The sequence below is a fragment of the Toxorhynchites rutilus genome, chromosome 1 (assembly GCF_029784135.1).
Source record: "Toxorhynchites rutilus septentrionalis strain SRP chromosome 1, ASM2978413v1, whole genome shotgun sequence".
Classification (NCBI taxonomy): Eukaryota; Metazoa; Arthropoda; class Insecta; order Diptera; family Culicidae; genus Toxorhynchites; species Toxorhynchites rutilus.
The window spans coordinates 167431742-167446596 of NC_073744.1; the positions used below are offsets into that span (position 1 = coordinate 167431742).

At 38.0% G+C, this 14855-nt stretch overlaps 1 protein-coding gene across 7 annotated transcripts in view; it reads left to right on the forward strand.

Annotated features, from left to right (window-relative positions):
• Window positions 1–14855, forward strand: part of LOC129774403 (trithorax group protein osa) — a 476322-nt gene that overhangs the window by 248174 nt on the left and 213293 nt on the right. The window lies entirely within an intron of this gene.

Sequence of the window (14855 nt, forward strand, 5' to 3'; positions counted from 1 at the left end):
TTTTGCGAATTGTTTAATTCTTTCCACAAATTTTCTGGGTTTTCTAAATTATACAACCTTCTGAAGCGTTTTCTGAACTTTTGAAATCAATTTTCTGAAACATTCCTGTTTTTTCTTCTGTGTTATACTCTAAATTTTCTTTTCTAAATTTTCTCATTTCCCTGAACAACTTTTGAACTTTCTAAGCATTCTAATTTTTTTAATTTTCTAAGCTTTTCTTCTGAATCATCAAAATTCGATAGAAATCATATTTTTAATATAGTTTCTAAAATTCTTCCTGATGCTGAGAGTTTTTTCTGAACTTTCTGAATTACTTCCAAATTTTGTCGAATCATTTCGCGAATCTTGTTATTTTATCCAAAACTTTCTAATTAGTCTGCGTGCTTTTGTCGCGATCTCTCGTAACCAATTGAAAAAAACTTAGAAAATTGAACCCTCAGCACCTCCCCACCCCTCTTGTTGACCGATTGGTCTGAAATTTAGAACACAGCTTTGTCCCTGCAGTCATTATAATACTACGTATTCTATGATCTTGAAATTCTTCTCTCAGAACCCCATCAATATGGGTATCAAATGAAAGGGCTTGACTAATAGAACACAGTTATTTATGAAAAATATTAATCCAAGATGGGCACCACCACAAGATGGCGCCATATATATATTTTTTCAAACCCCCATCAATATGGGTATCAAATGAAAGTGCTTGACTAGTAGAACACAGTTATTCATGAAAAATTTAAATCCAAGATGGCGGCCGCTACAAAATGGCGGATTATATATTTTCTCAGATACCCATCAATATGGGTATCAAATGAAAGGGCTTGACTAGCAGAACACAGTTATTTATGAAAAATATAAATCCAAGATAGGCACCACCACAAGATGGCGCCATATATATTTTTTTCAAAATCCCATCAATATGGGTATCAAATCAAAGGGCTTGACTAGTAGAACACAGTTATTTATGAAAAATGTAAATCCAAGATGGCGGCCGCTACAAAATGGCGGATTACATATTTTCTCAGCATCCCATCAATTAGGAATATCTGCTCAATTATGTTTCGCTCATAATTGACTCTTAGTAGCATGGGTTATCCAAGAAAATTCCGAGGCCAGGAGTGACTAGTAGCTTCCACCGCGCCATCGCCCGGGACTAGCTAATTCGAGAGCACCAGCCAGCCGTTCGCCGTTCCCGTGTACACATAATCACCTTCTAGGCAGTGAAAAGATTGTCTCTGGAATGATGAACTGGTGAAGAGTAGCTTTTCATCTCCTCCGCACTACTACTGCCTTGAAGCATTTTTCCGAGGATGAATCGCCGCGCCCGGACAAAGACAGAAAGCGCGTTGAGGCAAAAGCTTTTTCCTTCCATCCACTGCTTCTTTTTGCTTCTCAACAAGTCGAAAAGCTAGCACAAAGACACACGCACACTCTCTCAGTGCTTCACGGGGGAAAGTACTCTCGAGACTTTTTCCTAGTCTGGTCGGAGACTGAGGTGGTGGTGGGTAAAGTCTTTTGCCGCCAGCGCCGCGCGTCAGAAAAGCACTTTTGAAAGATTACGCGCCCTTCTGTTGGGTCTGAAAGGAGCGGAGAAAAAAAAAAGGGAACGAGATAAGTTACTAGCTGGGTGAGGTGGGGAGGTGTGTGTATGCAAAAAAGGAATTTGTTTGCAAACCCTCCTGCAGAGTGCACACTGTAGCCGCGCGCTCCTTGTTGGAGCCTTCAAGTGTGTAAAAGCATTGCAGTGAAATGAGGAGCGAATAAAAAAAAAGAAACGCCGGCGCGCATATCACTTTCGAAGGCGACGGTAAAATTATGCGCTTCTATTTCCCTAACGACACCCACTTGCTGCTGCTGTTGCAGATTTGCTAAAGGACCATGATTAAAGAGCCACCAGCTTCTAGTGCTAGAACCGTTAACCAATTTGGCGTAGTAAGGTTCGCAACTTGTATTCTCGCTTGCAAAAAAAAATCTGGACACGCCCATTAGATATCCGTTAACTCGAATGAGAATCGACTTCAAGCGATAAGGCGTGAGTACAAATGAGATGTAGGAAAATATCTCGACAGTTGACTGTCTCCAAAACGGCTTACTACCGCTCCAATGGACACAAACGAGTCTCCCCGAGCGCCGACAAAAGCCCCAATCCAATTCGGGTCTGCACAAATCGTCGAGTCCCTTTTGCTAGTTGTTAGGTGTATGTGTACGCGTGATGGAGCCCACCGCAGAAAAAAACGGCGGCGCATAAAAAAGGGCACCTCCAGCCAAACACCGAGATTGAGAGCTTATGGTCTCTCGGTCGGAGAAGACCGGTGCGCACGGTTGTGCAAAAACTCATTTTGCCTTGAGGAGCCTGATCTGAACCCGAGAAGATACAAGATATATTAAATGTTAAGCTTTTCACCCTATCACCACCTAGTTTTTCACTGCACCTTCGCCAGGGTATGGTGCGGAACGGAGCCGGGGATAAGGACAGCATGGGGAGGATGGTTTGCCCGCTCCGTTCGAGTCAGGGCTAGAGTTTATGGCTACGGGTTGTGGGGTGATACGTCGTCGTCATCGTCGTGTCATGTGTGCTGCAGCAAGAAGGAGGGCAGACGGCGCGGTCCCGAGTGGGGGGAATCAGTTATGGCCTTTTTTGTATGGCCCCATGCTGGTGGAATGCATATTCATGTGCCGCGTTAGGCTCACTCTCTATCTGCCTGGGTTCAACCGCACAACGGAGCATTGAATCGTTATTTTGCACCCTGCTGATCTCTTATCATCATCGCCGTCGTTGTCGTCGTTGCTGTCCTCTCGTTTTCGACGACGACCACGGCGACTTCTTTTGATACGAGGCAGAACAACACGGTACAGAGGAGAACGGCACACACCTCTCCCAGTTTTCCATCAGATTATGGTCTGAGCTTAAAACCTTCGAGTCGTCGAGTCGGGAATGGAAATCGCCGCTATGCATATGTCCGAACATGGCACCGCTTGCATGGAACCGCGCACGACACGGTGGGAAATTGGTTGGCTGGGTCAGGAATTTCTAGGAAAAAAAACAGAAGTTCCAAAATTATTATAAACGAGGCCGCACCACTCTTGCATTCTCAAAACTTCAATTTCTATCATTTTTTTCTTTAGAAAAAAATCACAATCCACTTAACAAGTGGTTTTGAACATGCCACTCAAAATGCGATCATGACGTGTATTTTGAACAGATGATATGAGGGGCTTAGAATGAAAGGGGTGTAAGCGATTTCATCGATTTCTCTACATCGACTCTCTCTTTTGGTCATAACTTAGCTGCAAATACATTCCCAGCTGTATTTGACAATGCGGAAGATAGGTCAGAGCCTCATCTATCGGATTCTATAGCAAACTCAAATTGGAACGTTTTTGCAGTTGAGTTATTAACTGAAGAAAAAGTTGATGAAGAGAAATCGATCAAGTCACTTACACCCCTTGCATTCTAAGCCCCTCATATAATATCGACCTCTAATTTAATTCTTCCGGATCACATTTATCCGGGAGCCCACTAGCTCAAACGTGGGATAACACCGTTTTGAGAACTGAAGAGTAAACGTCAAAATCAAACAAGACAAATCATTCTAGGCGCACACGCCTACAAAAAATAATGAAACCTCAAAAGAAATATGTCAAATTGAGGTTGACCAAATTTAGATCGTTTCACTCTTTTACTCACGTCACGCCAAAATCGAGCGTGTTGTAAATATAAAAATTAGGAATATTCTTGATTTCGGATTTTGGAGAACTCATGTTTTTTCGCGGATTTAAAGAGGACAAAATAACACAAATAATCAAGGGAAAGAGAAAAAAAAATACAATAAAACCAGAAGTACGAAGAGAACAAAAATGATTAAGAAAGGATACATTTCTAAACAGAAATGGAGAATCAATAACGGAAAAGGATGAAGAAACAGAGGGCGAAAAACCAATTCTGCTTCATTTGCTCGACAAAAAAAAGCAGTATTATTTAAGATTTTTGGTAGTCGTTCTCTCTGAAACTATAAACTGAAAGAGCGACCCTCTTTAGAAAAAAAACTACTGAACGTGTTACTGAATATCGAGAAGTGAAACGAGCCATTAACAGGCCGGTCATACCTTATACGCCAATCAGCTGAAGCTGAAGAATGAATACGACGAAACAGATGGACACCAAGGCAAGGGAAGAATTGAAAATAAAAATTTGAAACTTTTTGAATTGGAATTTTCTTTGTTCAAAATATTCTGAAAATCTGGCGAATTTTCAAATTGATTGGAAAAAAGAACCAAAGCATTAGGCAAAAAAAACATAATAAATGAAAAATAGAAACATTGAAAATTGCAACACGCTGTTGGAAAAAATAGAATATAAAGAAAATTTGAAAAAAAGTTGAAGTTGAATTTGAAGTTGAAAATTCAATGCTCCCAAATTAAGAGAAAGATTTCTAGAAAACCTTGAACTACAAGAAAATGAAAAAAAAGATATCAAAGAGAAAAAAAAACTTGAATATCACAGAGGGTATAAGGATATGAGACAAATAATTTAAAATAAAAAATTGGAGCGATTCAAATTGGAATTTTATTCAAACAAAATATTTTAAATCTCTTCAGAATGTCTTACAAATTGCTCGGAATAAAAGCAATGTGACGAAAAAATACTGAAAAATAAGATGAAAAATAAAACCAGGAACATCCGAAACTGGAGCACAAGGTTGTAATAAAAAAAGAGAATATAAGTTATATGAAGTCGAAAATAACTCCTTAATAGTGCTGAATCAGAAGCAGCGTTTGTACAAAAATACAAAAATACAGAATACAGAAATACAGAATGAAAGAAGAAATCGTATGAAACCAGAAACTTAAAGAAGAGAAAAAAAGTGGAATGAGGTTAAAAAAGAGAACTTTAATGCCACTGATATATTGTTGTTTTTCTTTTCAAAAAGGAAAAGTAAAAATGAGAAAAATTTGAATATCACAGATGTATAGGGAAAAAAAGCAAATGATTGTAAAATGAAAAATTTTAACTCTCCAGAGTAATTTTTTATCAAATATTTCGAAGATCTCGCGAATATTTGAATTAAATGGAGAAGGAAAACTTATGAAATAAATAAAAAAAAGAGAAAAGCAGTAATAAGCAGTATGAAGTAGAAAACTAAATCATCCTGAGTTAGAAGAAAGAAGTGTTCGTAAAAACTAAAAATCAAACCCACAAAATGAAGGAAGAATAAAGAGTGAAACAGGAATGGAGTGAACTTGAATGTCACAGGTGTATTTTTAAAGACAAATAAATGGAAATAAAAAATTGGAACTTTCAAATTTGATTTGATCAATAGACTGAAAGTCTCAAGACCTTTCAAATGGTTCTAATGTTCTGATAAAATAAGCAAGAAAAAATTCAAAAATTCAAAAACTATTGTTCAAACAAAAATGAAAGGGAAATAAGTAATATGGTTGGAAAAATTAAATTCCTAAAATAGAAGTGGGGATCATTAGAAAAAAAAACCGAAAAGGCAACAAAAAGGAACAAGAGAAAAAACAAAAAAAATGAACCAATAAGCTAAAAAAACCTAACTTCCGGGAATCGGGAATAAAGCCGCTAGTAACTGAAAATTTGAATTTATCAAAATATTTTGAAGGTCTCGAGAATTTTCAAGTTTCTTGGAAATGGAAAGTGAAATGTGAAAAATAAAAATTTGAAACATCGAAAATTTCCAACATTTCCAAATTTAAAATTTTAAATGGGTAATAAGCAGTATAAAATTATTATTTTAATTTCCCTGAAATAGAAAAAGGGCTCGCAAAAACATGAATTTTATTAAGGCATCTTATATAACCCACAAAAAAGAAGAAACTTGAATGAGATATCGAACTATAGAAAAAAATATTTTTTTGGGACATTGGAAATAAAAAAAACAGGTTGAAGAAAAAATAAGTATGAATAGAAAAGTTAGAAAAAAGGATGAAAAATTGATGGGCGATGATGTTGTTCGCAGCAAAAAAAACATGAATTTGAAAAAGGCTCATATAAAACCCACAAAAAAGGAAGACAAAAGATAACTTGAATGATATGTCGAATTATAGAAAAATGTAATTTTTCTGAAGACGAATAATTGGAAATAAAATAACAAGAAGGAGAAAAAATAGTATAAATAGAAAAATAGGATACTGGATAAAAAATCAACGGGTAATGAACAAAATGTAACATATTTGAATTAGTCGAACTAAGAAAAGATAGGACGAGAAAAAGAAGAAAGAGTGAAATGGAAAATTTAGAGGATACAGGAATAAAGAAATAAGAAACAAATAATAAAAAGTTTAAAAAATCTGAACTTTCCAAATTGGAATTTTAGTTGATCTAAATATTTCGGAAACGTCGAGAACCTTAAAATTGATTGAAGAAGGAAAGCAAGAAAAAGAAAATTAAACGAAAAGAGTGAAAACAAACGTAAATAAGAGAAAAAAAACTTAAAAATCCTAGGGGTATAGGGAGAAAAAAAAACAATGAAAATAAAATGTTGGAACTCTTTAAATGAAAATTTCAAATTTTTTGGTTTTATCAAACATTAATCAAACTTTTTCAAAGGTCTCGAGAGTTAATTTTTTTTTGAAAAGAAAAAAAAAAGGAAAATGAAAAATGAATCGGTAATAATAATAGGGTTCGTAACCTTGAATGAGGAATGAGGTATCGTATAAAACCCACAAAAGAAAGAAAGAAAAGAGAGTTTGATCAATCAAGTGAAGGTCTCGAGAATTTTAAATATATTTGAAGAAGGCAAGCAAGGAGAAAAGAACATGCAAAAAGTTTGTCGCTGGGGATGAGAGACAAAGAATAAAAAGTAATTTAAGCATTTAAGCATTCTATATAAGAATTTAACTGATCGTAACACTTCTTTTGTGAAGGAAAGCAAGGAGAAGAAAATCTAATAATTAAGAAATCGCAATCGTTGGAAGAAAAAAATGAATGAGAGATGAACAATATAAAGTTGAAAAGAAAAAAATATAAGAATAGAGAGAAGACATGGGAAATGACAAAATTTTGTATTTTATTGATCAAAATTTCAAGGAATCGTGAAGTTTCAAAGTGGAGAAAAAAAATCAAGAATTAAAAAAGAAATTTCAAATTTTTGGAAAAGATTCTAAATGAAAGAATAACAGTGTAGGATTAGGAATAGTAACAGAAATTAGTGGCAGGAGTAACAGAAGGAGTATAATTAGAAGAGCAGTATAGAGAATAAGAGTATAGTAGTCTCTATAGTAAAATAGGGAATCGTTCTTTGAAAACATTCTGAAATTGGTCTTGAATTAATCCAATTATTGTTTTGGAATCTGAAGTTTTACTTTCCGATAGCTTTTGTTTCCTTTTCCTCCTCCTATTATAATTTCTGTTTTTATTCCCAATATTATTCTATGTTTCTATTTTATTTTCTTTCTGACTTCTCTGTTCCACTGTCTTATTTATTTTTCTGTCTTATTTTTCTTCCTTGGAGCAGCCTGAAAATCTCTAAAATTTTCATGATTTCTTCAAGGGCTCATAAACTTAAATTCTAATTCACGAAGTTGTTGAAAAAAAAATGTTTATAGAAAGGACAAAATGATGGAGAACATAAAAAATAGAAGATCAAAAATTATATTTTTTCTGAAATAGAGAAACTCTTCTCATACAAACGAAGCGAAAGAGAAAGAGTTCAATGAAAATAGATTCTAAAATAGGAACAGGAAATGAACAATATGATGTCAAACACGGTAACATTCTAAATTTGTTATTTTTTCATTAATGGAAACATTGTACAAAGTTCTGGAAATCTCCGAACCGGGTGGAGTAAAGAGAAACAAAAATAAGAAAAAATGTTGAAAAAAATAGGAAATGGGCAAATAGAAATCGGAATTCGGAGCATCTTAAACGAGAATTCAAATTTATGAGCCATTGATGGAATCGCGTGAAGTGAAACTTCATAAATATTGTTTCGAATTATTTTCAGTTTATAATATGTGAATTCCTTAAATTTTTTCTCAAATTACTTAGAAAACTAACATTTTGAAACAAGTTGGCATATTTCGTTTTCTACTTTCGTTCTCGTTTATTGATTTTTTATTTTGGCAGACTTATCTCACTTCTTAACTAGGCGAACCTAGCCAGAATTTTCACCTGCCCCCGGGCTTCTGAATGCCAAAGGGGGACTAGGCTCTGCGGAATGCACGTATCTGCATGCTCGTGCTGTTTTAGTCCTGACCGAGGAATTGTCGGACAATCGCGCAGGTGCTAAGGATGACCGACTTTTGGATGCCGGCCAATTCCTTCTCGATGTTCAACACCTTTAGCGCTTCCAGAAGTGTCTTCGGGATAATTCCAGTTCCAGAGAGAACGACTGGAACAATTCTTGGGACCTCCCTTAGCCCCCACAGTCCTTGAGCTCCACGGCCAATGGTCGGTACTTGCAGATTTTGCGACCGTGGGTCTCCTCCAGATTCTGGTTCAGTGGAATAGCGACATCGATGATGGTGACTTTGCGGTCGCTCTTGTCGTAAACCATTATATCTGGGCGGTTGTGGTGGATCGAGAGGTCGGTCAGAACAGTGCGATCCCAGTACAGCTTGAAACGGTCATTTTCCAGGACAGGTGCAGGCAGGTACCGGTAGTTTGGTACGTTGTCTTCCAGTAGAGCACATTGGAGCGCCAGTTGTCGATGAACAATACGGGCCACGTTGTTGTGGCGCTCGGTGTAGGCTGCGTTGGCCAAAACGGGACAGCCTCCCATAATGTGCTCTATGTTTTCACCTGGTTGATGGCACATCCGGCAAATGTCATCAACGTCTTGATGCCAGACGTACCGCCTGCAGTTTCTCGTCGGCATTATCCTGTCCTGGATGGCTATCATGTCGGCTTCTACTACTGAAGAGAGTTCACCACGCGTTAGCCACAGATTAGATGCGGCCTTGTCGACGTGTGGCCGGTCCAGTTGATGGGGGTGGGCACCATGCACTGCCTTCTGCTTCCAAGCTGCAATCTTCTCCTCCACTGTCTGCAGATTGCAGTTGAGTTGGTACTCCGCTTGCGCCAAGTGCAGAGCGCTGTATCCTCTGTCGGCGGCGCAGACAGCCCGGTATAGCGCGTTTTGGTTGGCGCGTTCTGCGAAGTACTCGCGCAGTTGTCGTACCTGGGCAACACACAGTGCAGATATGTCGACTATTCCAAGTCCCCCTTCTTTGCGTGGCAGTGAAACTCTCTCCAGTGCCGATTGAGGATGGTGCATTCCGGCCTCTTCGAATGCTTTCCTCATCCTCCTCTCAAGGTCCTCTAGGTCAGTTTTGCTCCATTTGACTACACCAAAACTGAAGGTCAGCAGGGGAACCGCGAATGTGTTGATCGCGCGTACCTTGTTCCCCGCGTTGAGGAAAGTCCTCAGGACACAGTTCACTCGACTCAAGAACTTGTCTCGCAGCTCCGTCTTGATGTCGGAGTGGCGAATCCCGGTGAGCTGTCGGAATCCAAGATATTTATAGGATTCGCCACGAACCATGTCTCTTATAAACTCGCCGTCATAGACCTCGTAGCCTCCGGATTCGGTAAGTTGTCCTTTCAGCAGGTGGACACAGCGACACTTGTCGAGGCCGAACTCCATACAGATGTCCCTGCTTATGTCTTCGACAACCCGGATAGCTACACCTAGACGCTGACGTGAATCAGCGTAGACCTTGAGATCGTCCATGTAAAAGGTATGGGTCACTTCTTCGTGGGCGCCGTCGCCATACCTTATTTTATAGCCATGACCGTTTCTATTGAGCGTCCTACTGAGGGGGTTCAGTGCCAGACAAAACCAAAGCGGGCTGAAAGAGTCGCCTTGGAATATCCCCCTCTTTATCTGCAGCGTTCTAGACTGCAACACATTTTCCCCATCACTGAGGTGCAGAGACGTACTCCACTGCCTCATCGCATGCTGCAGGAACCTAACGACGACGGGATCAATTTTGTAGAGCTCCAATACCCGGACGAGAAACAAGTGAGGTATGGAGTCATAAGCCTTCCTGTAATCGATGTAGGCCATACTTAGGTTCCGCTGGTTATATACCGCCTGGCCGACTATGGCTGCGTCGATGATGGCCTGGTCTTTGCAGCCATGCGTATTTTTCCTGCATCCTTTCTGCTCTTCTGCGATGATGTGATGCTGTTCGCAGTGAGCAGAAACTTTGGCGGTAATTATGCTGCTCAGTATTTTGTACAGACTCGATAGGCACGTTATCGGTCTGTACTTTGATGGGTTCAATGTGTTGCTGTCTTTCGGGAGGAGGAAGGTGACGCCACGGGTGGCGAATTCAGGATTTTTTATATTTTTTATTTTTATTTTTGAGTTTTTTTTTTTGGTTTCATTTTGTTGCTATTGCGTTTTCTCTATCTTTTAGCATTTTCTTTCTTTTATTTTGTGTCCATTTTTCATTTTATTTCATCTTATTTTCAACTTTCACTTTCAATCTTTCCAATATCATTTTTCGATTAGTTTCGTTTATTCCCTTCGAAGAATTTAATTTTTCTATAATCATTTTAGAATTTCCATTCATTCGCTAAGATATGTTCGTTTCAGGATTTTATATGGGAAGATTGAAGGGTTAGCACGGCACAATTAATCGCCGCTTGCTCCTTTTAGTGGTTTTAACATCGCATAGGAGAAGAAAAGCAAGGAGAAGAAACAATAACGAAAAAAAACATCGGAAATTGTAACTCAATGTTAAAAAAAAAATGAACAAATAGGCGATATGAAGTCAAAAATTCCATACTCCGCATTTAGAAGCTGGATTTGTACAAAAATCCTGAATTAAAAAAGCGGAATGGTGGAATAAATTGGCATCGATCAGCAAACGCATCAAATCTGCAAAAGAAAGGAACAAAGAAATAGAAAGAAGAGGAAAAATGAGATCTTAAATGCCACAGCTATACCCCTGTGACATTCAGAATGAAAAATTAAATCTTTCTATACTGCAATTTAGTTCGATCAATTTAAGGTCTCATTTTTCAATTGTTTAGAGAAGGAAAGCAAGAAGAAGAAAAATAACGAAAAATGTTTTCAAAAAATTAAAATAAGAGAGAGAAAAAAATTAGAAAGACTCAAATGTCACAGAGGTATTGGGCTAAGAAGCAACTAATTGAAGATAAAAATGCAACTGTCTAAATTGGTTCAAATATTTCGGTTTTGGAAATTATTCAATTGTTTGGAGAAACAAATTTAATGGAATTGAAAAACAAATGTTTTTTTTAAACTTTTTTATTTATTTTATTATATTTCTTTTGACTAAAAACAACAGACTTAAAGAAAAATTTTAAGGGTAAATTAGCTATCTGAAGTTAAAAATTATACATTCCTAAATTTGAGGTAGAGTTTTGTACGTAACCCTGAATCTGAAGGGAAAAGACAGAAAGAAAACAAGAAAAAGGTAAGAAATAAAAGTTAAATGGGGTATTAGGAGGATAATGAACGAATAATTGAAAATAAAAATTGGAACTTTATGAACAGAAATTTTGGCTGATTAAAATATTTCGAAGATCTCGAAAATGTTTGGAGAAAGGAAGCAAGAAACAGAGAAAAGAATAATAGAAAAAGTGAAAATTTGAAGGAAGAAACTTTGGGAATTTTAACACTCTGGAAAATATAGAAAAACAATAATGAGAAAAAAACAATATGAAGTTAAAAATTAGTATTTCTGTATTAAAATGTTTTATGAAAAAAAAAACAATTAGAAGAAGGGATCAAATATAATCCGGAAAAGAAAGAAAGAAAAAAGGAAGAAGAGAACAGAAGACATTTATGTATATGTCGAAGAAGTACAGGTATAAGCAAATAATTGGAAATGAAAATTTAGAACATTCTAGATTTGAATTCAATTGTTCAAAACATTGGAGGAACTAAACGAACTTTCAAATTGTTTGAAGGAGGAACGAAAAGAAGAATTGAGAGAATGAATAATAAGAATAAAGAAAAATAAAAAAATGGAAACGTCGAGAACGGCAAATTTATGAAGAATATTTCAAATAAAAAGATAACAGTACATGAATATGAAAGAATATATGGGTTAGTTATTTAACGAGCATTTTTTCCTAGAAAGTTCATTGACTCTCTAACAACTTTGTCGAACACCGTATTCTAATCCGACAGTTGGATTTCGAATACAATAAGGATTATTATTACCATAAATTATTGGCCATTAGACGACGAAGCCGAGTTCGCGATGACCCCAAACTGCCGGGTCGGGTCGGGTCCAAGACGACCGTTTATCACCAAAAAAAACAAACCGACAGATGGTAGAGGTGGCGCAGAAGTGTCAAAGGGATTGGACCCGGAGGTACCGCCACCGCGTTGTGTAAGCCGTAAAAACTGTGTGTCGGTTTCGAAAAAACACACGGAGTGATACAATGGCGGCGCGACTTGCCAAGTTGAGCCGTCATGGTGATGGCGGCGGCGGGTATGACAAGTGCGCGCACAGTGCTGTCCTCTTGACGGCAGGAAGGAGACGTTGTTATTGTTGTTGTTTTTTATTGTAGACCTCTAGAGGTACTTCTCGCGACGGTTGTTAGTGGTGTTATTACTGCGGTAATTACCCCAGAGTCGGAGATTTTGCTGCACCAAAGTGGTGTGTCAAGAGGGCTTGTAAAATACTAAACGAACACGACCAGCAACAACAACAATCGCGCGAAACATGAAGAGCGCTTGAATTAATTGTATTTACATGACGCATAAATAGCAACAGCAGCAGCAAATTGTTGTCTTATTATAAAACAATTTGTTGCGGCGGTTGTAAATCAGTGTCCTCCGTTTAGCGCGCATGAATGGATGCGAACCGTTCCGAGGCTCCTTCGCCGAACTGTGGACACCACCGTGTCATTATCCTGACTGCGCGTTTGGTGGTCAATGCAGAAATCCATATGTCCAGACGGGGAACGGAGGGAAAACAAAAACAAAACCAGGAATCCATGATGGCGTCGACGGTCGCGCGAAACGCGAGAGCGTGAGAGCGCGGCACCGCAGCAGCAGGAGACCCAGGAGAGAGCGCGTTGCGCTTTCGAACCGTTTCGTGCACACGGGGGTGTTCAAACGCAAGCATGTCTTCCTCGGGACGCTCCGTGCCAGGTTTCATTCATTCACTCACGACAAGCGTAACCCCCGACGGTGTCATTGCACGCGGCCATATTGCAATATGGCGCAAGTTGCGCTTTTCCACTGTCTCTCGAGAGTCGGTGGAGAGAGCGCTCGCACATGGCCCGCTGTGAACAGGGTTGCCAAAAATATTTTTCCAAATAAAAACTGGATTCTGTAAAACCGTTTTATTATAAGAAGATCGAATAGGAGTGCGTGTAAGATCGACATCCTGTCGGGGTAGAACGACATCTTTAGAGTAACGAATGAAAACTTGTTACAAGAATTTCAAAGTACCAAGGGGCTGTCCACATACCACGTGGACAACTTTAGGGGGGGTAGTGGTTACGAAAGTGTTCACGCTTGTCCATGGTGAGGAGGAAGGGTGTTTTGATAATGTCCACTTGATTGCGTTAAGTAATTTTGTCAAGTAAAACATTCAAGTCAATAGTCCAAATTAAATGAGATCTGTTTTGTATTTACATGATTTTTTGAACTTCTCGCCCACCCTGAGTACTCAGTATTCATCAATAAAAAGACTGAACTGCCTGAGAGGGCTGCTCGGTCAATCATCCATATTTTTTTATTTGACTGAACCTCTTTCCTGAAATGTATATTCTGAAGGTAACGCACATGAGCTAGGATCCATCAATTTATTCCAATCGGTGATAGAGGGTCATTAAATCCGTCAGGATAAAGACATCCAATAACACAACGAATGTTGGATTTTTTGTAGTATTAAAATCACGACTTAAGTGCGGGTTGAATTCAGCTTTTGCTCTTAATGACAAAACTGATTACTGTTGTTTTTTTCGAGAACTCTCAAGGATTTCTGAACATTGAAACGAACAACAAATTCTTCCATGAGTTTACGGGCCGTATCTCTGGAGATCTATTTCTTGCAATGATGTTGTTCTTCATTGATGTCTGGTAGATTTTAAAATACGTTACTTTTGAGTTGTCTGGAAAGTTCATGCTGCTACTGCTGTTCATTAAAAGAAAAGATTAATCCTTGATGCACATGAACTAGTAGATTCGCTACAGATATCGAAAATCACCGTTCATGAGAAACGAAACATCACGGAGAACGCTACAATGAATGGACTACATATTAACCCATATTACGGAACTCGATCGGATTTGACAATCGCAATCCGAACGAAATAAACTTTTGCATTCTGCATTTCAAGGTTGCAACATTTGCACAATCCGATAGGATTTGACTCGATCAGATTAAGGGGGATAGAGACACGAATTTCGGACGTTTCTTCGAGCTCCGAAAAAGTAAAACAAAGAATGTTTTTACCATCCATTATATCACTATTTGTTTATCTATCTTTCTACAACAAAACAAACATTGAACGAAAAAAATATATCCATAATTAGAAGCTGATCAAGTGAAGGGTGTTCAAAGAAAAGTTATGCCATGGTGTACACGATTCCAGCCCTTCTGGTTATCTGAAACAAACAAATCGAACAGATTCTGAGTCAGTAAAGATGCCACTATCGCATGAACATCTGACAAGTCAGAAACGTGTTTTTTTGACAAATTGGCGAAAATTTGAAAAAAAAACCTGTTTAAAACATTTTTTTCATGTTTCTTGATTTTTTTGAAATAGTAAAGTTTCGAAATTATGATTTTTATAGGTTTATGCAATAGAGAGATGCATACATATTGTATTCATATAAACATAGATCAGATAAGTAGAACTTGAGATATCATGTAAGCCAGTTTGAAAAAACATG